Source organism: Talpa europaea (assembly GCF_964194135.1).
Source record: "Talpa europaea genome assembly, chromosome: 5".
Lineage (NCBI taxonomy): Eukaryota > Metazoa > Chordata > Mammalia > Eulipotyphla > Talpidae > Talpa > Talpa europaea.
Genome location: NC_140071.1, coordinates 117,456,330 through 117,483,824, shown reverse-complemented (window position 1 = coordinate 117,483,824; position 27,495 = coordinate 117,456,330).

Below are 27,495 nucleotides of genomic sequence, written 5' to 3'. Positions count from 1 at the left end.
TGTCTTAAATCTAAACAAAGCTCAGCTATTTATGTACTTACATTTCCTTTAGATTTTAAAACAACTTCATATTTGATCTAACATATTACTCATTCCATAGTCCATGTTAGTTTCTGATATAAGTAAAGACCCTATTTATTTTCTTTTCTAGCAATTTTTCACCTTTTTTTTAAGTAAAGAACCAATTTCTTTCCCATTAGTTTTTTGATGTTTTCTTATAATAACTTGGGATCCTGGTTCATGTGTAAATATTCTCATCCAAATTTGGAGTTGCTAGTATTCATGACTTTAATTTATTTTTGTCAAAGTTAATAGAAACTCTTTCATTCTCATTACTAAGCAATCTAAGAAGGATTTACTCCTGTATTATTCAAGAACTGGGTGTCTTTTGCCTTGCCAGATTATAACATCAATATAAATTTGCCTTTTTCCCTATGTTTTACATTATATAAAACCTCACAAGTCATTTTTTGTCTGTTTTCACATCAGTCATGCTGCAGTACTGGAAAGTGTAGTACCAAGGCAGTTGCAGTAAAGATACCAGTGTGTGAATAAATTCCAGAGAACCAGGTTCCAACAATAAGACATTTGATTTTAATCTCTAGTCAGGAAGACTGAGTGCTTCTATGAAAGGAAGTGGGATCTACAATGATAGTATATATAATTATTCATGGATTCAGAAATGTGCATGAGCATGTTGTCATGGAAAATTGTGCAAAGTTTAATATCTCTCAAAACATAAACCATTAATGATTATGGGATGTTTGAAAAGTAGCAACTGTAATATAATTAGATTATTTCTTCATTTATAAATGCAAAATCCTGTTGCCTTTGATGTTGAAAGATTTGAAGTTAGGCAACCAATCAGGTTTATTTTTTCTTTCCCCAAAGTTAAATAAAATACACATCAAATACACAACACACATCAAAATAGTAAAAATGGATCTATCATATGACCCAGTAATTCCACTACAGGTATCCCCCTGAAGAATCCAAAACCACAAATTCAAATAGTAATATGCATTTCTATATTCATTGCAGCACTATTTTCTTTTTTTTCCAAAACACTTGTATGAAATTTTATTTTTAAAGGTATAATCAAACCCCAAGAACAAATAATTAGCATTGTCCAGGTCAAAGTCTTGAATTCCTCCCCTTTGTCCTCATTCTGTTACTTCCAATCCCTTTTCCCTCACCCACTGCCAGAACTTCACCCTCAGACTCTCATGATATAATCTGCAGGTAGAAATACAGCTCACAACATCATTATTTTTATATTATGTGTATCCTAAGAATGATTATTTATATTTATTTTCAGTTTGTAAACAGAAATACAATCACAGATTTTACATGTAATCCCTGATATCATTTATAATCATGTAGTAATATGAAAAATTTAATGCCCCAGCTTTTTTAAAAATATTTTATTTTATATAATTCTTACATCATTTTTCATCTTTGTACAATGTATGCATTTTCATTTTGGTTATATTCCCCATACAATTGAACCCCCCTCTTATTTTGACTCTAGTTGTTCCTCTCACCACCCCTCCCTCCCCCCACCCCTCCATCCTCTCCCCGCTGTAGTGTATCTCTGGTTTATAGTTGTTTGTTGATTTTGATTATTACTTTGCATTGATTAGTCTTTTTCCTAGTCTCTTATTTAGGTTTTCTAAATTCCTGCTATGAGTGAGACCATCCGGTATTTTTCTTTCTTTCTGACTTATTTCGCTAAGCATGATCCCTTCTAGCTCCATCCATGTTGCTGCAAACTGCATGTGTTTATCTTTTTTGAATGCTGAGTAACATTCCATTGTGTATATGTACCATATCTTCTTGATCCAGTCATCTATTTTTGGGCATCTGTATTGTTTCCATATCTTAGCTATTGTAAATAGTGCTCATTGAAGCACTATTTTCAATAGCCAAGTTATGGTAACAGCCTAAGTGCCCCAAGACAGAGGAGTAGATAAGGAAGATGTGTTCTATACACACAATGGAGTATTACTCAGAATTGCAAATTCTTGTAATTTGCAACAACATAGATTAGATATATGTATGTGCCTAACTGAATTATCCATATAATGGTTTTCAATAATTTCTCTCTACAATTCCTTAGGATAGTATGGAATATCATCTTTCCTTTTTAAATTGGGTATTAGTATGAATTACTAAAGACAAACTCTGTTTCATAAGTAAAACTAATAAAGTTTACCAGTATTGTCTACTATGATACCAGGATTAATGCAAATGAGAAACACTAGGATGTTAGCATAATTTAGATAGGACAAGGTTTTTCTACAAAACCCCTGGAGTATTTTTGTAACAGGGTGGTCCCCAGGAAAGGGGGAGGTTCCCTGCCCCACCCAAGGGAGGGTGGAGCTGAGCAGGAAGAGGAGAAGCTGAAGAAGAGACTGAGGAAGGAAGCAGGATGGAGCCAGGAGACCTGGAGGAGGCGCATGGAGCCTAGAGACACGTAAAGAAACTGTGCTTGTCTTTTGGTTGTGGACTGGGTGACACAGATGTGGGTGAGACCCGTGGGGAGGTGACCATGGCAGCTTTTATCTTGATGTTGATTTTGCTCTTTTCCTTCCGGGCTTGTTTGGTTGTTTGTGATCCTTTTCTGTGGGTCCCCACTGGAAGATGCTTTAGACTTGTGGCAGGCCTTGGGGCCTTGTTCTGGGCCGATCCCATTTGGATGGACTTTTACCCACGAGGGGATGGGTAACTTTGGGTGCTTCACTTAGAAACTAGACTCTTTGCCTTACCTGTATTGTTTCCTAGTCTTATTAAAGTTCCTTTTCATTAAAGTCTCCTATGTTTTGTGTTGATGCGGCGGATGGCAGAACCCACTTAGAATAGACAGGTTTGCGGGGTTTGGGCTGCCCCTCTCCCTGACCTACAACAGATTTTGAGTGAGGGAAGGTCTCTTTCCTCAATAAGTAGCTCCCTTTTAGACAAATTTCATGATGTGGGAAACTATGTAAGTTAACAATCCTTTTCACTTCTACTACGCACTCCTATATCATGTAATAACTTAAGTCTTTTTAATAAGGAGGCTAGTTTGTATTATTTAAAATGTTTACTTGTATCTGCTTTCTTCAAAGTCTTAGTAACACCAACAAAAGGTGTTCAATTAATCTAACCAGTTGGATAAAAACCGGAGAAAATTTCATTGCACAGAAGTTATTTCCATATAATATATACCCTTCCTGGATTTTCATCAATTGAAACTGCCAGAGGCAAAAGTTAAATTCTCTTAGATAATACCAAAAGAAAACATCTTTGCAATCTTTAGACAGGAATGTATCTGCTGAAATGCCTAAGAGAGTTGGTAAAATTTACACAAAACCTTTTATTGAAAAATAATTGGAAGTCCTCCATAGCTCACTATAAAAAAAAATTCTCTCCTTTTTAATTCTGACAACTTTCTTTGTCTATAACATGGAAATTAAAGCACAATACTTTTTGCCCAATGTTTGACAATATAGACTCTCATCATATTATATAAACCCTTATTATTATTCTCTGAATATAATCTCAAATTTCTTTTAATATTTTTATTCTTTTATTCATCTTATAATTTCAAGGACCAGCTAAAAGTAGTTTAGACAAATCCCTTACCTGGCTGTAAATGAACACAGTTTTTATATTCACAGGTCATTATATATCTAGTCACAATTTTCTGAGAGAATGAAATAGACTATAGATCAAGAATCAGCAAATGTGACTTGGTTGATAAATCCAATGCATACAAGTATTCCAATGTCAACCAAAAAAACTTATCTACTCTACCAAGTCATGGATCACTTAAGTATTTTTAGAAGATACTGAAAATCTATTTTGTAATTTTCTATGGCAAGTATCAATAGCCTATTGAGATAGATACTATGTTGGTCAACATTAGAAGAAATTATCCAAAACAAAATGAAGAAAGAAGAGAAAATTCTTTATTTTTTTTGATAATTTAGAAAGAACAATTGGTATGTTCTAGTCCTTTACTTCTCTAACTAAATCTTTTATATTTCTCTTACCTGGCAGAAAAATGGAAATGTTGGTAGAGTATCCCCCTCAATAGCTTTAGATTTGATTTCTGAACACTTTTCGATATTTTCTTTTTCCATTTTCTTCTATTAGCAGAGTGGGAAGCTGTTTTTCCCTATAAACAATTCACTGACAGCCACCTAGTTTGTGTGCCATTTTTGTCCTTATCCATCCAAGTTTGAAACGTTATTACAAGATTTCTTCTAAATCACCAAAACTTAACAGGCTATTTTCTCTCTGCTTTTCTACTTGCCACTTACTCTGTACTTAGCTATTGCAATAGCAATTCAAATATTCTCTTTTCTCTCTTTGCCTTACACAGAAGGTTCATCTGTCAGCAAAACTGATAATACTTTTTCATCTTAATACTTAAGAAAAATCTTTTAGATTTGGCTTATCGTTTTAATTTAAAAGAAAGTATATTTGTATTTGTTATTTATCACCTAAGAATAGTTTATGAAAATTTGCACCACAGAAGGATGTACATATGAAAGAGTATTTCATTATTATTTTTTCAGTGATTTTATATCTTTGGTCTCTTTTTATCTCCACAACAGTTGCCTGAATTGGAATTACTGTTTCTCATTTAGAGTATTTCCAATTATGTTGACTAAGTGATGATGGCTTCCATTAATTTTGTTTTTACAGGGTGTAAATTCAAGCCTCTATAAATGATTGTTTTCATACCAAGCAAGAGGGATATTTTAAATCAGATTTATGACAATATAAAAAAATTACTGAAGACAATAGTTTGGAAGAGACTAACTTCTAAATGCATTTGCATGTGAATTGAGAGTTTTGTAATTATAGTTAGTTCCAACATCAGAATATAATTGGGATGTATTTTATAGAAATCGATATTTCCATTTTAAGCCAATTTAGTGATATGCTCCATTGGCAACATAATTACATCTGTAATATATGTGTAGCAAGATATAACTAGAGTTACTTAAACTTTAGCATAAAGAAACAGCACTCTAAACAGTGATTTTATTTTGGTATATTTCCAATAAAAAATTAAAAGTAGAAACAAAAGAGAGAAAACAAAAATATTAGCTTGAACAAAGCTATTTGGCGATTCCAATTTCTTAAAAACCTGTCATCGTCAGTAAATTCTTTATGAAACAAATTTTAATTCCTCATGAATGAATGCATTCATTTATTTTTCAGCTCGCTTATGCCAGTTCAGGTTCAAGGATGGCCAGGGCCCATCCTGGCAGTGCAGGGGGCAAGCCTTGACCCAACCTTGGACAAGACACCCTTCTATCTCAGAGTTCACACTCCATTACATCTGCATTCACACAGAATGGAATCATTTTGACAAATCAATGCCCATAACCTGCACATTTCTGAGTTGTAGGGGGAAACTGAGTACCTTTAAAAATCCAGTCAGAATGAGAAAAATGTACAAATTTCATAAAGACCATGGTTCCATTTAAGAATCTTTCCCCTCATAACATTAGTATGAAACAAAGTTAAACTAAACTACTTTCTTTGAGGACCAGCAAGGTAAGGAGAATATAATCATGCCAAGGGCCACAGTTATGTGTTGCTAATTATTTCTGGTATAATGCGGCTCGTGCTCTGTTTCCTCTTTTTAAGACAATTTTGTGGAAAATTTATCTTCATAGACTGTCTTTTTTACTTGTTTAGTTCTAAACTCTTCAGTATCTACCATCAACCTTTACCACTGCGCACTATTTAGTTAATAAATATAAATAAAATATAATTATGTATTCAGTCCTATCCTCCTGGATTTCTCTTAACAATTCAGTTTCACTAACCTAATTGTTAAGACCATTTCTACTTTTATCTCTATTTCATTTAATTTTACCAATTGTTTCATAGCTCTTTTTGTTATCTTTCTACACAATAAAAATGGACATTTTTAAAAGTTCAATCCTCATTTCTATTATATTTTCACTACACTCTCCCCATTAACTAATCCAACTATTTATAAACAATGGAAATTCATTTTTCACATTTTTGGAGGCTGGGAAGTTCAAGATCAAGGTGTGGATTCAGAGTCTAGTGAAAGCCTGCTTTCTGGTCCATAGCTGCCATCTTTTCCCTGTGTCCTCACATGGTAGAAGAGATGAGGAAGTTCTCTGAGGTCTCTTTTATAAAGAAACTAGTGCCATTCATTAGAGCTCCACCCCATGACCTAATCATCTCTGAAAATCCCACTACTGTGGACCAGTGGGCCTTATCGGAGGTTCTAACCCATTGTAAAAGAATTTAATAAGGCAAGAAAGATAGCATTCAAAGGTTTTTTTTTTTTTTTTTTTTATCAGACTTATGCTCCAATACATAGGAAGTAGCAATGGCAGAGAAGACATAAATCAAGACAGCTCCCTGAGGGGAGCTGGCGAAGGGTTTTTAAGGGGTCTCTTCACTAGGGCCAAGTAGAAGGGAGTAGAGCCATAGCTTGTTTGGGGCTGGGTTGCACTGGTGTATACACAAGGTTACACGCTTCTTCATATATCTCATGCCCGATTAGCATCATAAGTTTCCACCCACCCAATTTACTTAATGAGACCTTGGTCTCTATGCCAGAATTTCCACTAACTGTATATAAGGACCCTTGGCTAGTCTCCCCTTCTAGGGAATAATATATCATTAGCTGTTAAAACAACAGCCTTCATAAACCAAGATATGTGGTATCTTCGATATGGCTCCAGGTTGTGTACCATATATCAAGATGTGGTCGCTTGTAAGTTTGGTGGAATATATCAAAAGGATTATTAAAACAAGAAGTCAAGCAGCTCCTGCCAGCAGTGATTTAGACCATCTGTTCAGGCAAGATGCTTGAGCAAATCTTTCTTCCAGCTCACAACTAGTTTACCTACACTATCACACCACCTCCTAATACCCCTACTACCACCACACTGGAGCTAGAATTTAAGGGGACACAAACATGTGGTCTATAGCTACAGGAATGATGTCTGTATTTCTTAATTTTTCCAAAAATTCTGGCATGTAGTTCTTTTAACATATTATGTGAAAGAACTGAATTTAATGTTTTAACTTCCTTACTATTTTCATTTGGGGATTTCAGTAAAGTCAGACTCAAACAATCTCTAACACAACTGGGGAGGGAAAAAGTCCAATAGCAAACATGATCAACTTTTCAGATAATTGGAGAAGGCAAAAAAAGATATAAATCAAACCCTGATTGAGAAGTGCTTAGTTTACACATTCAAAAGTTCAGTTTATAGCCCATCTAAATAAAGAGACAGACAGACAGACAGATAATAGATAGATAGATAGATAGATAGATAGATAGATAGATAGATAGATAGATAAAACAGAAAGGAGTCTAGATATCACATACAAGAAGATGGCAACAATTTGAACTCTGTGATATGACAGAATCCTTAGGATCACTACTTTTCCTATATAAAACTTATTTACCAGGATTAACTGATTACATGCTCTGGTTAGCCCTGGGACATTCAGGTTTTCACTTTTGTCCTTCAATAATTATTGTTATCATATCATTTAGTTCTCAAAACTACCAGTCTAAATGATAAATTATGTGATTAACTTAACACTAATATTCAAGACTTAGTAGTTTATCTACTTTATATCTCCTTGGTTGCTAATCTGTGATCTTATAAATTCAGACACTTGACACATTATGCTGAATTCAGTGTGACCGGTCTACTAATTATGAATTAATGGAGGGCAAGAATAACAGTTTTCCTTCTCTTAATATGCCTTGCACATTATTGGCACCTCCTAAGTGTTTGTTGAATTGGCCCTGTGTTCTAGGGAGCTGATACAGAGATTCCCATTAAGAGAGTCCCCGGCATCAAACCCTCCATTAATCTACATTTCTAAAACTTTTTAATGATTTTTGCTTTTTAATGAACTGAAGAGGGGTTTGTATAGAAAGAACTTGGATGTCTAATTGAAATTATATATGTCAGCTCATACCAGTAACATTTTAGTTTTTTAAAACAAAAAATGTTCAAAGTACTGATGTTTTTTTCCAACAAAGTCACACTTAATACCTTTCAAACCAACCCCCTCCAAGAAGAACCCGCTTTAAATACAGTATGCAGAACTTACACAGATACATGCCATCATTTTTTGTTATTTAAGTATTTGTACATTGAGGATGCAACTCACTGAACTGAAGTTACAAAGCAAAGCAGAGTTTAAAGCACAGAAGACCAGAGTTGATCATACCAACTATCTTCTTCCTTTGAGTAATTTTCAAAACATTGGAAGTTGAAATTTTTTTTTTTAAGATTTATTTACTGGGGCCTCCCCAGTGGCGCAGCGGTTGAGCGCTGGGTTGCGAAGCTGCCCGCGGCCTCTGCGGCGCCGGTTCGATCCCCGGCTGCTCCCCGGCCACCCGGAGGAGAGTCCCACATGGTGCGCAGACCTCTCCTGCCGCCCACTGCTCCCCTCAGCAGTGTACTTTGGTCCTTCTGCCTGCTCTGCTCCCCGCTCTGGCTCTGGTGAATTCTCTCACCCTCCCGTGCTTCTGACTGTACCCAGTGCATGTATAAACAAAAAAAAACAAACAAATAAAAAAAAAAAAACATGCCTCTAAAAAAAAAAATAAAAAAAATAAAACAGTTTAAAAAAAAGATTTATTTACTTATTTATACAAGCACTGGGTACAATCAGAAGCATGGGAGGATTGGCGAGAATTCACTAGAGCCAGAGGGGAAAGCAGAGCAGGTAGACTGATGAAATACACTGCTGAGGGGAGCAGCGGGCGGCAGGAGAGGTCTGCGCACCATGTGGGACCCTGGCCAGCGGCCAGCGGCTGGGGATCGAACCAGCACTGCAGAGGCTGCAGGCAGCTTCACAACCCAGCACTCAACAGCTGTGTCACCAGGGAGGCCCGGAAGTTGAAAATTTTAAAAAGAGATGTATTCATTTTAGTTTAAACCCTTTGTCATGAACTTATTCCTGAACAGGAAAAAAAGGCATCAGCTCTTTCCCTTACATTAACCCACTATCACTTTTAAGATCTCATTAAATTTAAAAAAAATTAGATGCCTTTGTGGGGTGTACACAATTAAAGTTGTTCAGCCACCAACTCCATTAACCTCTCCAAGAGGACTCTCTCATGCTAATATGATAATGCCCATAAGACTTACATGCTGTGAGGAAGATAAATGAAGATGAGAACAGAAAAATGATTAGAAAGAGAAGAGAAAATTTGGCATCTGCTTTCTAATCTTTCTAATCCACAGCATTGGGATAAATGCATTGGGACCTAGGGGAAAAAAACATACCATCAATCATGTCAATTAATCCACATTATACCAAACATCAAGTAAAGGATAGACCACCTCAGATGAGACTATGTAGAACAAAACAGACATGTTAGAAGGAAGGCTGACCAGAAAGTTTACTTAAACATGTGGTCCAGAATACGCAGCCAGTGTTGCAATAGCCAATTCCAAAATGAAGTCTGGCTACCATAAGTATAACCATACTTGAAATACATTATATAATAAAAAGGGTTTTCCCAGTGCAGGTCCAGAAGATAGCATGGAATTTAAAAACTGAAGAGTTATAGCAAAGAAATAAGGCAGAAGGCACAGTTCAGTGGACAGAATCAGAATTCTGATTTAAAAATCACTTCTTCCCACTTTCATTGTGTTTGCGCCCATACTTTTTGCCTCTGCTGTTTATGCCCAGTATTGGCATGAGTGAAATAACAAATGCTATTTAAAAGCACTTAAGTCACATTACATGAATTTAATTAATATGTTGGTAGAATAAAAGAGGTATTTAGATGTTTTCTGCTTCTCCCTTAGTCCCAAAACATACCCTCTATCAAACCCCTGTCAATTTAATTATAATCAGCACTATGAAGCTGGAGAGCTATGTGGTCCCTATCCTTTGCTCATCCTTCTACCCTACTCAAGGGGTAACAGAGAGGATGTTGAAATGTGTACATCTACCAGAATTACAGTGTATTGGAATATATTAGCTAGAATAGACATACCCACCTGTGTGTCACATAGTGGCTAGAATAACACTCTGCTAGAATTCAAGATTGACATCTAATCAGCCAATATTCATGTTGGATCTGGCTAGGAGAGTACAACTACTTTAAATTCCCAAAGAATTATTACACACTAAGCATGTCTTAGTCCAGTCCTTCCCTGAAGCCTATCTTTCTCTAATCCAAGATCACAAAAAATTATCTACAATAGTTTCCTGTAGTAGTTGGCTAGCTTCACCTGTGAAATTTGAATCCTTGATCAAATTAATATAGTTTTTGTCTCTATGTTGTGATGCATCAGCTATTTTATGTTTGCTTTTGTATGTTGATGTTCAGCCAGTCTCCTTGAGTTTGCTGGAAGAGATGGCTGAACATTAGTGCATTCAACTTTTCCATAGTTTGTGCACATATTCACCACTTCATACCAGAGATATTATTTTCCTCTAGTTTTTTTTTTTTTTTTTTAGAATTGAAGTTGTACTTTAACTTTTAAAAAACTTGTATTTCGTTTTCACTGAAGTAACACTGGTTCACAACAATGTACATAAGTTGAGAAGTGTAAGTTCACACCTCCTCAGATGTACACACTTACTGCCAAAGCACACATACTCCTCTAACATAGTCCACGGGACTCCTTTCCCCTTATTCCTCATACACCCCTGACCCCTATGGTGACCTCATTTATGCAGTCACATTTCCAGGATTTAGTTTTGTTTTTTTTCTTTTGTTTTGTTTCACACAATGCACCTATTAATGAAATCATCCAATATTTGTCCTCCTTTTGACCTACTGAGAACTGAAGTTTTCCTAGCATTTGTTGTAGCTGTTTTATGAACCACCTTATTTCTGGAAACAGTTCATTTCCCACCAATGACTAGAGAGTTTCTCCTGGTTCATAGTAGTTTCTTTTATCTTGTGCAGAAAAGAGGCTGCATGAGGGACTAGGGTTGGTGCTCAGGGGTTCTCAGCCAGGTCAGCCAAGATTAGGGAATGATACAGGGGATTCGACATAGCAGCTAGACTATTATTTTTATTTAAAAGTGAATGTCTGGGCCTCCCCAGTGGCGCAGCGGTTGAGCGCTGGGTTGCGAAGCTGCCCGCGGCCTCTGCAGCGCAGGTTCGATCCCCGGCTGCTCCCCGGCCACCCGGAGGAGAGTCCCACATGGTGCGCAGACCTCTCCTGCTGCTCCCCGGCCACCCGGAGGAGAGTCCCACATGGTGCGCAGACCTCTCCTGCCGCCCACTGCTCCCCTCAGCAGTGTACTTCAGTTCTTCTGCCTGCTCTGCTCCCCGCTCTGGCTCTGGTGAATTCTCTCACCCTCCCACGCTTCTGACTGTACCCAGTGCATGTATAAACAAACCATCAAATAAATAAATAAATAAATAAAACATGCCTCTATAAAAAAAAATAAAATAAAAAAAAACAATTAAAAATAAAATAAAAGTGAATGTCTGCTAGTAAAAAATAGTCTCTTTTAGCTTATCTGACAATGTATTTTGCCATCATTTTTGAGGGGATGAGGGATTTCTGCTGGATAAAGAATTGTGATGGACAAATTTTTTTCTTTCATGACTGAATCTGTCATCTGTCTATAACTTCATTGTTTCTAATGAAAAATAATCATAATATTATCCCCATGTATGATAAGTTGTTCTTCACTTGTAACTTAAGTGACATTTTCTTTTCCTTTGACTTTAAACACTGATTTTGATGGACAGAGGCTGTGTTCAAACACCTCTCTCTCTTTGTACACACACACACCCCCCTCTACCTCTCTGCTAATAGAGGAAGCAGTACATGGGTTGAGAAATGCTTCAAAGTTGTAGGCTGTTCCTTTCCTTTTTTTCTTCCTTTTCACTTTTTACCAAGATTTCCAGTCATCCTTACACAAGAAGGTTTAGCAGTTGATAGTCACATGGAAGGTTTAGAGTGAAAAGTTATCTTACTCCTTCTATGGTTCCCCAACAAATTTCTGACCTGGCAATTGGCACAAACTGGAATGCAACCCTGGGCTAGCACAGTTGCAGATTTTCCCCGTGATGACAAGCTAAATCTGTTGATAATGGCCAACAAACTACTATGAGTTTCACTCTCAATCCAGAATTGTGTTGGCTCCCCAGGCAGTAGAGCCTCTTGTTTGTAAGGTAAAGTTATGTTTTTACCAGATTGACCCCGGTATACAGATTGGGCTGTGGACAGAGAAGTGGATTATTACTAGGCAAAAAGGCCACTGTGTGCCAGGATTATTATTTGCAGCTCTTATAATTTTTTAAATAATTCCTTTTTAATTTATTATATTTCTTTAATCATGTCTAATGCCCTAAAATGGTTACTTTTGACCATTTAATCCAATTTTTAGACTTGTTGTCTACAGAAAGGAAACACTTAGCCCTTTTAGAACCATTATTGGAAGTGTGATCACTCTTAAATTTTTGAATGATGTTCCATGAAGCTGCTGATAAAAGCGAAACGCTATATGGAAGCAAAGAGGGAAGGTGAAGGGACCAGGCTTCCACGCCTTAAACGAGAAATGACATTTTCCAAAAACATAACCCCTAAAATCCTACAAAAATGCTGCTTACTTTACTTCACATTTTTGTAATGCTGTGGCTCATAGTTTGGTAGAAATATATTTTTTTCTGCTAGTTCCCCCCAAAAGTCTTTAACGTATTATTTCAAACATACAAATTAATGGACTCTTCTCTGCATCACTGTCACTCTTGAATGATGCAAGATAAACTAAACTAGCAAAATGTCACCATTACCTCCTTTTCCCTCTTTGTTCTTATGTATATTTTCATGATCCTGAACTCATTGTTATATTGTTGGTGCAAATTGCAAAACTAGTGGTGTAACAGATATGGAATAGCAATTGGAATAGTCTATATGTATACTGTCCAATATAATCTCAGACTTACTAGTAACCCTATTAGAAATTTGGAGATTTATTTTTTCCTCTACACTGGGGAAAATGGCACAATTTAACTGAACGGAGGAAAACATTTCCTTGACGTTTTTTCTAAGCGTTATCTCCTATTATATTAAGAAAGTGTGGCACCATTTTATTGGAATCAGCAAAAGTGATAATATTTTTTGCTTGAAATCTGAATCTTTGGTTAGGAAAGGTCTTTATTATTTAGCCTTCAGGAAAATGAAAGTGACAGATTGCAACTGTCAGTAGATACTGACTCCCTTTATGTTCCCTTGCTTTGCCTATTCCCCATAGAATAAAGAATTGATTAAACTCTGACTCCAGAATGTGAAACCAGGAAATTTCATAACCATGTGAGAGCCTTTAGCAGGCCTGAGTGTTGCCATGGAGATCAGAATTTCTTGAACTTGACATTATAAACTACATTAGCTCCTCTGAAAATGGTTAAAAAGATATAATAATGTCAGAAAGTTGATGATTTCAGTGGTATGTCTTAAGTCTCTTCATTCACTCTGATTTTTCATTCTTACTAAATTTAGTTTGCTGTTTCCATTATTGCTACAATATCCATCAGAGAACAAGAATGTGGATATATATATATATATTGTACATACACACATACATATATGCATATATATAATTAAACTGTCTATGTGAATAGGTCAGCAAATAATCTTTTAAATTCAAAATCAGAAGTCCCTATTATCAAAATCTCTGTGCTACAAAACCAACAGTAGGCCAGTCAAAAGGTACGAGACTTTCTTATTCATGCTTGACAATATTTGTTTATTTATTCACTAATTTATCTTTCTTTCTCTTGCTGAACTCAAAACCCAAGTCATGCTACATTTCCTATCTATCAAGTTTTTAGTTGAAGAACTTTAGCATCCTAGTGCACCTGATAAGTGCTTCCTGGAACGCCTTCCCAAAGTCATGGATCAGTCCAGTGAGCATAAAGGATAAACAAAAGAAGTGTACTCTATCCTGGAATCAATCATAACAGTACACTTGGCAGTGAAATCACAGATAATCTTTATTTCCACCCTAATCAACATCATATCGTGATTCCGATATAGTTTTTTTGTGTGCTAAATTCTTTCTGTATTCAGATTACAAAAAAGATTTTAATATAATTCTTTTGAAGATTCTTTGGTTGAGCAAAGCTGTAGTTTTATTATACATGTAGAAGAGGCTTTGATTTTCAAAGAAAAGGCATATTTAAAAGCCATTTCTAATTGACTGACTCTGCCCATCCATTGGTCTATTTCTGTATTCAGCTCTCTGTTCTCATAGTGTAACTGTGTCAGTTTCTTCATGACTACCCTTTTTTATTCCCTGCCTAGATTTGTAAGGTCTGAATCTTTTCTGTCTACTTTCTCCTTTAGTGAAATATGTATCAGAATGTATTAGAAAATTCTTTATTTTTTGCTGTTCAATATACTTGCCAGTTTCTGAATAAAAGACAAGATTCACATTTCAAATACATACCCAACTATAGAGCACAGTCAGGCTGTATAGCATGTTAAGACTTTAAAATACTTCCAGTAACATTTTATTCATATTCAAGTCATTTAATTCACAATTTGTATAACACATTTTCAAAGATATTTACTAATATTTGCATAAAATGATTCTTAAAGCTTAAATGATTAATTAGGTTGTTCTATCATATATTGGTAAGTTTGAATTTTCAAAACTGAATACTTAATACCAAAGACAAGAGAGAGTTATGGGAAAGAGAGATTAAAATGTAATTTAATAAAATTTTAAATGTTAGCCTTTTACTTCCAGTAACAATTTCTGGAACACATGGAGATTCTAGGGCATTGCTAAGTAAAGATTTTCAGCAGCATAGGAACTGTTTTTAGCAAAATCAGCACAGATTTCCCATGAAACATTGGGAACCTTTCTTAATATACCCAGTACATAGGGATATGGTTTTATGTTAAGATATGAAAATAATCTGAATTGCTAATTGCCTGGAGTTGTGTGTTGCAAATGATTTCATGAGGAAGAGTGGTCTACAGGTTCTTAAAGTGTGGTTGTTGATCAGCAATGTCAGCTTAAGCTCAGCACTTGCTAATGCAAATTCTCTGGTACAACTTCAGACCTACTAAAACAGAAACTCTGGGACTGGGGCCTACTAATTTGTTTTAACAAGTTCTCCAGGTGAGTCTCATACACGCTAAGCTTAAAGAAGCACTATTCTAACTTAATAATTTTGTCAACCATGTGTGAACCCCAAAGTCATCTACCTTTCTGGACTGGAGGAAATAAAGCAGTGACATCACCAAGAATCTCCTAACCACTGATGTTCTAAAAATTATTAAATGGCCATCATGAATTTAAAAGCTAACTTTATATTAACTAAAACAAAAGGTTAAAGTAATTTTACTAGTGAACAACCACGATAAGTGCTTTTCTTTTGTCTGCACAAAATAATTTTCTGTTGTTTAATTGTCTATTGTTTAAATCACCCTGTATCATGGTAGTTTATTGGAACAGCCCCAGCAAACCAATACAGCTAGTTTACACATGGCATTAGAATCAGGGAAGACTGATAAATCTGCCCACCAAAGAATACTTTTTTTTTAAACAATAGTGTTGATGAAGATATTTACTGGCATTTAACGTACTGATACTCCTCCCCTGTATAGATCTTTGTATCTAAGTTTCGTGCACAATTTCTGCTACTCTTGGGCCCACCCCTTTCTGATGGAAATCCTAAATCTACCATAAGAGGAAAATTATATCAGGCCTCCCCAGTGGCGCATCGGTTGAGCTCTGGGTTGCGAAGCTGCCCACAGCCTCTGCAGCACCAGTTAGATCCCCGGCCGCCCGGCCACTGGGCGAGGGCCCCACATGGCGAGCAGACCTCTCACACTGCTCCACTCAGCAGTGTACTTCATCAGCCTGCCTGTTCTGCTCTCTGCTCTGGCTCTGGTGAATTCTCTCACCCTCCCGCACTTCTGACTGTACCCAGTGCTTGTATAAATAAATAAATAAATCTTAAAAAAAAAAAAAAGGAAAATTGTATCAGTACCTCAGTATTCACAAGTGAATTATGAACTGGCTTTGACCTCCCCCATGTAAATTCAAACTGCTTATATTTACAGAGAGTAGTTATTAAGGGTCTTCTAGAACAATGAGAATCGTAAGGACAATTGTTAATCATAATAGAAATAATTTATAAAGCTGATGCTAAAATAATTATAATATGCATGCATAAAACATAATAGTAGCATTATGCTAATAGTTAGTCTGCTTTTATGGTTCAATAATCAAAGAAAATAAAATAAAGGAAATGAACAAACTACAAATTGAGAATATTTCCAGATTGGTTTATATGTATTTGTGTCTATATGAGATGAAACATTCAGAAGATTCAGTGGATTGGCTAACAATTCACCAAAAGCTCTTTGTCTTAAAACCAAAAACCCTCTTGCTGATTTAGTAAGATTTTTTCATTCAGTAAGTCTTAGATACAGCAGCCAATCAGAATCCTATCTATAGGGTAAATAAAAAGAATTGTTAGGGGGAAAGGATGTCCTAAAGCTAATTCCATACAGGTTTTGTGGACTCCACCCCCACTGCAGACCAAAGCCAAAAGACATTGGGAACTACAAATCCCATCACCACCAAAGGGAAGGTGGCTGGGACCTGAGGGTGGGGTTAAGCAGCAAGGTTTGTTATAAAACCAGACACGTGGTCTTTGTTGGGGGGGGTCCCTTTTTGGCACTCCGCCAGCTCGCAGCGTCTGGCCAGCTCTGAGAGTACCTTTGGGTTTCCAGGTCCACGGATCAGGTAGGAAACATTAAAGACTTTATTTCCCTATTTTCTCCCTGAGTTGTACATTTCCTCAATTCCCTTTGCCTTGTAAATAAACCTTTTATTAACCTTCTGTGTGTGCCTGGGGTAGTGTATTAATAAGTCCCTTTTAAGCACGCGGGTGAGGACGCACAGCCAGGCAACCCGTTTTATATCGGGTCTGCTCCGTAACAGTATCAGGCTTTTCTGCCCTCCCGCCATTAGGAATGATGATGGAACGCTGCGGTCCTGAATGCACACCTGATGGCAGGCCCCTGGAGTAGGGTATGGGCATATGTAGATGGGATTCACCTGAGCTGAGAGACAGGGCTTATAAGGGCAGTGTTACAGGGACACCAGAAGACCAGAGCACAGCAAAAGGAGCAGAGAAGCAAAGGCCATGAGAGAACACCCAAGAGCCCAGAAAGAGTGAAGATTTGCTGGGGGCTGGGAGGCCTGCTAGCATCCCAGGCCCCCAGCACCTCCTCCTGCTGTGTACCTGGTAAATCCCAATAAAAGCCTGTAAAAGCCACTGAGGGCTCCAGGACTCCTCCTTTACCACGTCTGCTTGATCATAGAGATCCTGCTCTGTCCCATCCTGCCGCTACACCATCTCAGACTCAAAAGACATATGGCAAGAGAAATGATTTTCACCTCAGTTACATCAAACTAGCTCATTTGCAAATTAAACATCTTCATTTCAAACTCAAAGATGTTTCAACCTGACTTGATGACAATCGATCAAAATAATTTATGGTAAAAATGGGAAACTTAGTCAAGAATCATAGTCTTCAACAAGAATAACTAAAGAGGAAAGATGGAATACCTCATCTATATCCACACTGAAGATAAAATGCCCCTGTGCTTAGCAAAACACAGAGGACAGTGAAAAATAGATATTTTGTAACTAAATTGTGGTATAAAAAGGGTCAAGTTGTGTTTACATACCTGTATACATGTGAGGGTAACTGAATAATTATTCTCTTGAAAATTAGATATTTTTTTCTCCAGTAGTTATGTATGCATGAGCTTAATAGTTCTAAATTTTCTCAGTTACAAAATTATTTCTCTTGTTTTACATAGTTAGTCTGTTTAATTGTCCATTTGCTTTAATTTCTCATGATCTTCTTCTCTAGCTCTGTTTTTTTGTTCAATTCACACAGAGTTGTGGTGCACTTCCGTTATTAACCTCCGCAGCTTAGCATAGCCCACCCCTGTTGTTACTAACATTTATTATCTCTGCTGGAAACCTTGTTAAATAAAATAAGTCTCTGTCATTTACCTACCTATCTTAGGATTTCAAAAGATTTATCTTTCAAAATAGACACAATATATAATTTTCCTATCATTATTTCGGTTAGATGTAAAGGTAGTTGGATAGATGATATAGGTAGGCAGCTTGATAGATAACTTATAAAACACAAATCAGAAAATTTATTTCATATTTGTCTAACATGTGTCGAACTTTCACATTTCAAAAAATTTCTGTATTGAGAATCTATCAAACTAGAACAGGTCAAGAAGGGATTCACATATAACCTGGACTTGGAGTAATATATTCTCTGCAAGTTTGCCATAGTCTAGCAAGACAGGCAAAGATAATGGTTCCAAAGGCCTCATTAGTGTTTATGCTAGCATTGCACTTTTAAGAATAGTAATCAGACTTTATCACTGACCCATTATTATGCTGATCCTCATAGACCAATTGTAATTATTATTGCTCTATACATTGCTTTATGAATGTTGTTGTCTAGTATCCTGCTAAAATAAAGAAATCATACAGAAAGAGTGAACAGTAGTAAACCAAATTAAGAATTATAAATAATTACATAAAGTAAATAAATAAATAAAGCTTTACTTGAAAGGTGAAAGTCACAAACATGGAAGAGGAAGAAAAAATACCACCCTTTTTTTTTTTTTCTTCTCTAATAAATCTTTAGCAAGGAAAAAAAAAATAAGCAATTGCTGCCAATAATCTTTGGAAGAATCAAGTAAACTTAAAAAAAAATTACTAAATACCTATCATTTACCCATCCTATAGAATTTTCATTTTCTTTATTCCCTATTAGGTCTGTAATACTTACACATCATATTTTCCAAGTGTGAGCTCTTGATACTACCTATTTTCATTGATTTCTTATCTATAATCAGGCTATACTGTTATGAGTTGACGTCATCCATCCTAGTGGCTTTATATACTACCTATATAGTGATGAAAATAAAATTTTTATCACTGGCTCCTACCATTACTTAAGATACCATTGATGTATAAATATACATATGTTTGTATATTATTCAGCAGTCATATTTAGATGTTGAACAGAAAGCACAAACTTAACATACCCCAAACTGGATAGCTAATTTTACTCCTTATGTATGTCCTATATCCACCATGCTCCGTACATCAGCAAGTGGCATAACTGTTCCCTTAGCCATTCAGACTAAAAACTTCATTTTTTCACATAGTAAATCCACTATGTATAGTAAATGCAATTCATATCCACTGGTTTTCAATCATAGTTCTCCCTTTTCCTTATCTCGAACATATACATGCTTCTACCTTTGATTCTGTTATTCTATTGTCTAGAACACTTTTTTTCTAATAGCAGCATAGTCCATTCAACTCATTGTGGTTTTGCAAATGCCATTCTCTCTCAGAGGTCTGTTCTCACAGTCCCATCTAAATTAGAACGCTACTACTTTTTTTTTTTTTTTTTTGTGGGACCCTCGCTGGCAGCGGGGTTCAAACCGGCACTGCAGAGGCTGCGGGCAGCCTTGCAGCCCAGTGCTCAACCGCTGCGCCACCAGGGGAGGCCCCCTACTACTTTTAAAGTTAGTTCAAAACATATTTTTTTTAAGACTTACTTATGTACTTATTTATACAAGCACTGGGTACAGTCAGAAGTGCGGGAGGGTGAGAGAATTCACCAGAGCCAGAGAGGGAAGTGGAACAGGCAGACTGATGAAGTACACTGCTGAGGGGAGCAGCGGGTGAGGCAGGAGAGGTCTGTGCGCCATGTGGGACCCTCGCCGGCAGCCGGGGATCGAACCAGCAGAGGCTGCGGGCTCAACCGCTGTGGTACTGGGGAGGCCCAGTTCAAAACATATTAATGAAAGAATATAAGGCATAGTAAGGCCAAGAGAGCAAAAGATGACTTCAGTGAAAAGACAGTATCAATCATCATTTCTGAGGGGGAAAGATATGCCACACTGTGAAGGCAACATAGAGAACACCAGCATTGGTCAGGAGACAAAGGAAAAGGGCTGAGGTATTGTGGACAAGAAGCTTTATTGTGATTTCCTCAGGAAAAAGCAGGTGAGAAAAGGAAAGTAGACTCAGTATTGGCTAACTGCAATAATTTCAATAGTCTCCAGTGCATAAACTGTCCCTTACTATAGAGTATGACAAAAAACAAATTGATTCTAGTTCTTAAAGAAGTGTCCAACTCTGGACTTTGCAACGTACTTTTCATTTCCCTATTTTTTACTTCCACAGCCCCTAATGGCTCTTATTTCAGCGAAGCCTTTTGCATTTCCTTTTATTAAATTCTGGCAGCTTAACTGTGTGCTTGGTGCCCAGCTTTTCTTATTCTAGACTCTTCTTTCTTCTTGCACTCAGCTCTACCTTCCCCTGACTTTTCACTTTCCATGTACATATTTTAGCTTTGTCATCTTTATGTCAAAGATATCTGCTCAAAGTGAGTCAATCTCATTATGAAACATAAGAGATGATAGTCCTTCTTCAAACCACTCACTTCTGATCAATAGTCTTTTTAGAATTCTACTGGCAATATATGTCTGCTTCTATCTCATTTAGCAAGAAAGCATTGATTGGCATCAACCCAATTATACTAAGACATGAGCTTTTATAAATATAGGCAAGTAGAATTTAAAGCAACCGGAAATCAAAAAGCTAATACATGCCACTAAGGAAAGAAACCTAAATATCTAAAATTATGCTTTTGTACCTTTCAACAGGAAGTCATATATCATACTTCATCATATTCTAATGGTATACAAAGGTTGTGGAAATGAGTATCTTAGAAAGACACTACATAGTCGAGAACAAATTGCCTCGCCTTCTGATGATCCAGATGCACATTTCTAGTGTCTTTCAGAGCCTGGTATCCATCTTCCAGGGTATATTAAAGCAACAAATCCTTTCAGAATGAAAACTAGATCAAATTCAGTCCCAAAAGTGTCAATTTTGCAATAATACAGAAAGTAAGGACACTTAGAGATTTCAGAGATGTTTCACAAACATGACATAGATAATTGCTATTCACAATATGACAACAATATCTGAGAACTGGGAAAAAGGGAGAATTGTAGGCCCTACTCCATACTTAGTGAACAAGATTCTGCGTTTCATGGCATGTTGGATGATACATAAGCAAAGCAAAGTTAAGGAATCACTAGCCTAGTACAACAGAAGGACTAGTAAAAGGTCTGGCCACCACTGTCAGAGACTTGTCAGGTCCCATGCTTTATGTCTCTGCCAATACATTTCCCATCATGGCACACTGACACCAGTTATGACTCTTCGGCCATCACTTTCTACCACAGTGGGTTTTGCCACTTCTGCAATTACTGGCAGACTCTGTGTTGTTAAGCCACATTTTTTTCAGAGAAATTGAAACAATGTACCTGGGCATATCTTTGCAAGATATATCACAATCCAGTTTTATTTATTTATTTATTTATTTATTTATTTATTTATTTATTTATTTTTAATAGAGGCATGTTTTATTTATTTATTTATTTGTTTGTTTGTTTGTTTTATACATGCATTGGGTACAGTCAGAAGCACAGGAGGGTGAGAGAATTCACCAGAGCCAGAGCGGGGAGCAGAGCAGGCAGAAGGAACGAAGTACACTGCTGAGGGGAGCAGCGGGCGGCAGGAGAGGTCTGCGCGCCATGTGGGACCCTCCTCTGGTGGCCGGGGAGCAGCCGGGGATCGAACCGGCACCGCAGAGGCTGCGGGCAGCTTCACAACCCAGCGCTCAACCGCTGCACCACCGGGGAAGTCCTCACAATCCAGTTTGAAAGAAGTACTGAACTTCTCCATTGCTTGTCCACACAGCTCATGAACAGAAGATTTGAAATAGTAAAGAAGTCCAGGATACATTTACTATTTCAGTTATATCAATTCCATTTGCTCATAAAGTGTTAGTTAATGGACCCAGAAGATGAAAGAGTTGGATATGAGAAAAGAGGAGGCATTGCCTTGAGGAAGAAGTCCAGATGTGGCATAGTGTAAAGAAATACAGGTTTACTACCAGCAAAAGAGGTGAGTCAAACACAGACTCCAGTACACTATAATCGCATTAAATGCAAATGAACTAAATTCTCCAAACAAAAGAAATAGAATAACTGAGTGAATTAAAAAAAAAAAGACCTATCTATATTTTTGGCCACAGGAGACCTACTTTAGATGGAAAGACACAAAATAAAAGTGCAGTGATAGGAAAAAACATCCCTACAAAGGAAAACAAAAGAAAACTTGTGAAGTCATACTTATCAGACAAAGTAGACATTAAAACAAAGATTGCAACAAAAGACAAGGAAGGATATTACATATTGATAAAAGGATCAATCCAACAAGGAGGTATAGTAGTTGCATATCCTGTGTAGACTCTATGCAGTGACAGAAATTGCCATAGTCACACTAAACTTCAGCAATCACCACCCTGATCAATCAGCAGCCATCAACATCAAGTTAAGACTCTCCACCAGCAAAGACATTAAAACTCACAGAGGGTGGCAAGGATGGTTTATTAGACCTAATGTTATTACACACTTAATAAGACTACAGTATAGTGTAAACCTAATGATTATATGTACTAGGCAACCAAAATTTCATGTGATTAGCTTTATCAGGATATTAGCCTTATTGTGGTTATCTTGACTCAAACTCACAATATCTTCAAGATTTGCCTGCACTTTTATTTGGGTGTCACACATTGATGCTCCTGGATTACAGGCCTGGGTGACATTGATGATGGTCTTCAAGTCTTTCAACATTGTCCAAGACCAAGTTAACTTTATTTTCTATGTTTCTCACTCTCATTCTTACTATTTTTTTTTCATATCAGACAGAAAGCAATTTTTTTTATGTATAAATCTTTTATGTTTCAATAAAGTTATATCGAAAAAGGGCATGGTTTAAACCTGTTCTTAAGTTTTAACATCCTCATATCTACCATATTCTGTGTACAGATGTAAAGTTATACCAAAAAACACTTTGGTCTTTCTCAGGAAAGATATTCTAGACAGTGAAATATTACATAATCAAAATATTTTAAGTATCTCAACAAGCAATCAATTCTGATATGACATTCTTCCTCATGAGTTCAATAGTCTATTATTTTTATACATGCTTGCCTCTATATTCATTGGATCAACTCCTAGATTTTTTTCTCACCTCAGTAATGCATAAAATATTTTATAGTTCTATTCATTTAGATCAGTCTTAAGTACAGTTGAGAGAAAACTGCACTCTTCATCATATAATATGCATACTATTTGTAATTATATGTCTTGTGGCCAAGCAGTAAATGAAAAATGTTTTTCAATCTGCCTTTTAACAAAGTATAATTGTTATTCTCCTTAAAGAAAACCAGATTCTACTATTTTTGAAATGAAATCTCTCATCTTTTTTTCAACTATCTTTAAACAATAACTTAGGAAACTTCTTTTTACTCATTTGTCCCAAGATTTAACACTATGTTTAGCATTTCTTGTAGAACCTGTCTTACATGTTTCAAACAATACAAAACCTGCAAACTTGTAATAAAACTTAAGTTTCCACTCAATTGTTTATTTCAAGTGTAGCTTTTCTTTCATAATAGCTAAACATTTTAAATTGTTCATAATTACATCCTTTATCATTTCAAACCCCAAATGATGCTTTTTGTCTCTCAAATGTATTTTAAAATTGATTGAGTTAATGTGTTGCATGAGTCAGAGCACTGTAGTAGAACTGACTAGAGCTTTGCATAAACACATGACTCTTGTAATTAGAAATTTAATTTGACTTTCCCCTTGTCATTATTCACCAATTGCAATGCATTTTTATCATTTTATAACCTTTGTCCTATGAAATGTGGTCACACTGTTTTTAATTCTATCTCAATCTTAAAATGTCATTGTTTTTCTTCTTTCACGTTAAATTCTAATTATTATTATTTATTTATTTTTTAAAAATCATGCATCCAAGGCCCCTTGTTCAATTTCTGGCAATTCAGTGCTCCTGCTACATAATTTAGTCTTCTGGAATTCTATTAGTGATAGCCCCTGTACTCTTTTTTTCATGTCCTCTAGCTCTTCTTTGATCATTGCTCTTGCAAATCTTAGTCCCTTCAATTATGTTACTACCTTTGTGGCACAAAATCACATTAACATATCTCTGAGTCTAGTTTTTCTATTAAAGAGTACCTGATTTATGCCTTCTTTCAACCTTATCGATTTTTTTTTTTCATATCACAACAGAGGCAACATCTTTCTATGTGCTTAGTTTCAATAAAATTTTATCAGGAAAATGGCATCGTTTAAATCCTCTCTTAAGTTATAGTTCCATGATATGAGTAGTTCATGTTCTTGTGAGCATTACTCAGGAATCTGCCTTATTTCCAAACATCTTGTTAGATAATGCAAAAGGAGTATCAACTTGAGCCTCAAAATACCATTCTGTGGTAGTGTATTAATCTAGCAATTTAGTTTCCCTTTCAGACTCCTAGAAAGTAATTTTGCCTATCAAAGTGAAAGAATATCTGAAGAAAATCTAATCACGGGATACACATAAGCATTGACTTTAGGGTAACTCAACCACACAAAATTAGATAAATTTGCAAAATTTATTCTATTGTTTTCACTGGAGGATTGGAAGTTTTCTAATCATTTTGTATCTCCAGGTAAAGGAAAATCGACTACCAACAGCAAATGAACAGATGTAATTTTCCGGCTCTAGTTTGAGAAATTAAGGTAGAAAGAGGCATGTCTTATTCACATCCATATCCAACACATAAAATGTGTGTTTGATGAATTCAAGTCAATGTTACTAATATTTTTAAATGAAAAAATGATGCCATAACTTGGTTGTTTTACAGGTATTAATGTTTATAATTTTGTGCTACCGTTACTGCACATAATTCTCCATTATTTTAACATCAATCATTGTGCAAGTATCAATGGAGAGAGATAAATATGGAGCAGATGTTTTCCTAAGCAGTTCTTGACTTGAAAAAGAAGTGTGCCACAATGAAATATTAAAAATATGAAATTGTATGAGCCATTCTCACAGGTGTGAGGTAGTACTCTCAAAATTGGGGGGGAAAAACAAAGTTCAAATAGCTAATTTGACCAAAGGCACCTAGCCAATGATAAAAGAGATGAGCCATAATTTTAGACTTCATTTAAAAGCATAACTGTTTCCACTGTGTGATGTCTCAAAAACAGAACATAAGCAATTGTCCTAAATTTTGCTTTTTCAACTCTACCTACCCTATACCAAATTCCAAGGGAGCTAAAACCAAGAGCCCACTGACATGGAATCAAGAAGACAGGAAGAGGGACCACCCTAGAAGCATTCAGAAGCAAAAGGTATATTCAGCAGGAAGATTCAGTCATTTGAAAGACAACCTTTTCCTATAAGCACCAATTTGTAACTAGACAATGAATTTAAACCACATCCACATTCTTTTTTTTTTATTATTTTTTTTTATTTTTTTTTTAATTTTTTTATTTTTTTTTTATAAATTTTATTGTTATATTCCCCATACAATTGCAGCCCCCCATTCTGACCCCAATCCCTCCCCTCCCGCCCCCGCCCCCCTAAAAGTGTCTCTGGTTCATAGTTTTTTGTTGATTTTGATTTTCACTTTCTTATAGTTATTCATTTTCCTGGTCCCTTATTTAAGTTTTCTAGATTCCTGCTATGAGTGAGACCATCCGGTATTTTTCTTTTTCTTTTTGGCTTATTTCGCTGAGCATGATCCCTTCCAGCGCCATCCATGTTGCGGCAAATTGCATGTGTTTATCTTTTTTGAATGCTGAGTAATATTCCATGGTATATATGTACCACATCTTCTTGATCCAGTCATCTATTTTTGGGCAGTTGGGTTGTTTCCAAAGCTTAGCTATTGTAAACAGTGCTGCTATAAACATAGGGGTGCAGGTGTTCTTTGGAATTGATGTTTCTGTGTCCTTTGGGTAAATACCTAGGAGTGGAATTGCTGGGTCATATGGAAGCTCTATGTTTAGTAGGTCCAGAAATCTCCACACAGCTTTCCACAGTGGTTGGACCAGTTTGCACTCCCACCAACAGTGCAGAAGAGTTCCTTTTTCTCCACACCCTCGCCAACATTTGTTGTTGCTAGTTTTTTTAATATGTGCCATTCTCACTGGTGTAAGATGGTATCTCATGGTAGTTTTGATTTGCATTTCCCTGATAACAAGTGATGTTGAACATTTTTTCATATGCCTGTTGGCCATTTGCATTTCCTCTTCAGAGAAGTTTCTTTTAAGCTCTTCTGCCCATTTTTTGACTGGATTATTTTCTTTGTTGTTGTTGAGTCTCATCAGCTCTTTGCAGATTTTTGTGATCAGTCCTTTATCATTAGTGTTGGGTGCAAAAATGTTCTCCCAGTTGGTGGGGTTTCTCTTTGTTTTTGTTATTGTCTCTTTTGCTGTGCAAAAGCTCTTTAATTTGAACATCCACATTCTTTTGACCTGTGTTCCTCAGACAATGAAATTTAACTCCTTGTTCTCAGCCCTGCTCCCTAAAAATATAAACCCTTTTACTTTCCTAGAGGTAAAGATATAGATTTGAGTTTTGGCTCTTGGGCCCCTTTCTATTTGCAAGAAAGGCAAATGAACCCTCTCTACTCTCAAATGCCTGTGTCATAATATTATCCTCAATGCACATTGGGCAGTAAGCCCTTTGGCTTGGTAGCAGAAACTTTGAAGGTCTTTCCACTGCCAGCAGTCTATATAGTAATATTTACAATGTAAGATAACAACAAATATTAGAAAGGAAAAAAGGATATTTTGCACTGCAATTGAAAATAAACTATCCAGGAAAACAATATTTAATTATGTTCACTAAACCATATCAAAATTCTAAAAATCTACTTTTAAGTATCTTCATAGTTTTACATGTATATATATATATTTATAATTCAAGGAATTCATATTTTTTTGCAAAAAAATGAGAAAATTCAACACAAGAACTTTATGATCTTAACTTACTCATTTCTTCATTTGGTAAAAAGCAAACAGCAAAACAGTTGCCCTAAAGTCATACTGACAAAATGAATTTTCTATTAGGTATTTCCTAGGATGTATATACATACATATATATATATATATATATATACACACATATACATATATATGCATACGCACACACACACACACATACACACACACACTTGTCCTCAAGAACTGAATCTTGGTAATCACTCCATGGTATACGTAAGTCAAACCATTATGCTGTACCCATTAAACATATACAGTGCTCTGTAAGGCTGGGGAAAAAGAACTCACCCATAAGATTACAACCCAAATGCCCAAAAATAGATGACTGGATCAAGAAGATGTGGTCCATATACACCATGGAATATTACTCAGCATTCAAAAAAGATAAACACATGCAATTTGCAGCAACATGGATGGCACTGGAAGGGATCATGCTCAGCGAAATAAGCCAAAAAGAAAAAGAAAAATACCGGATGG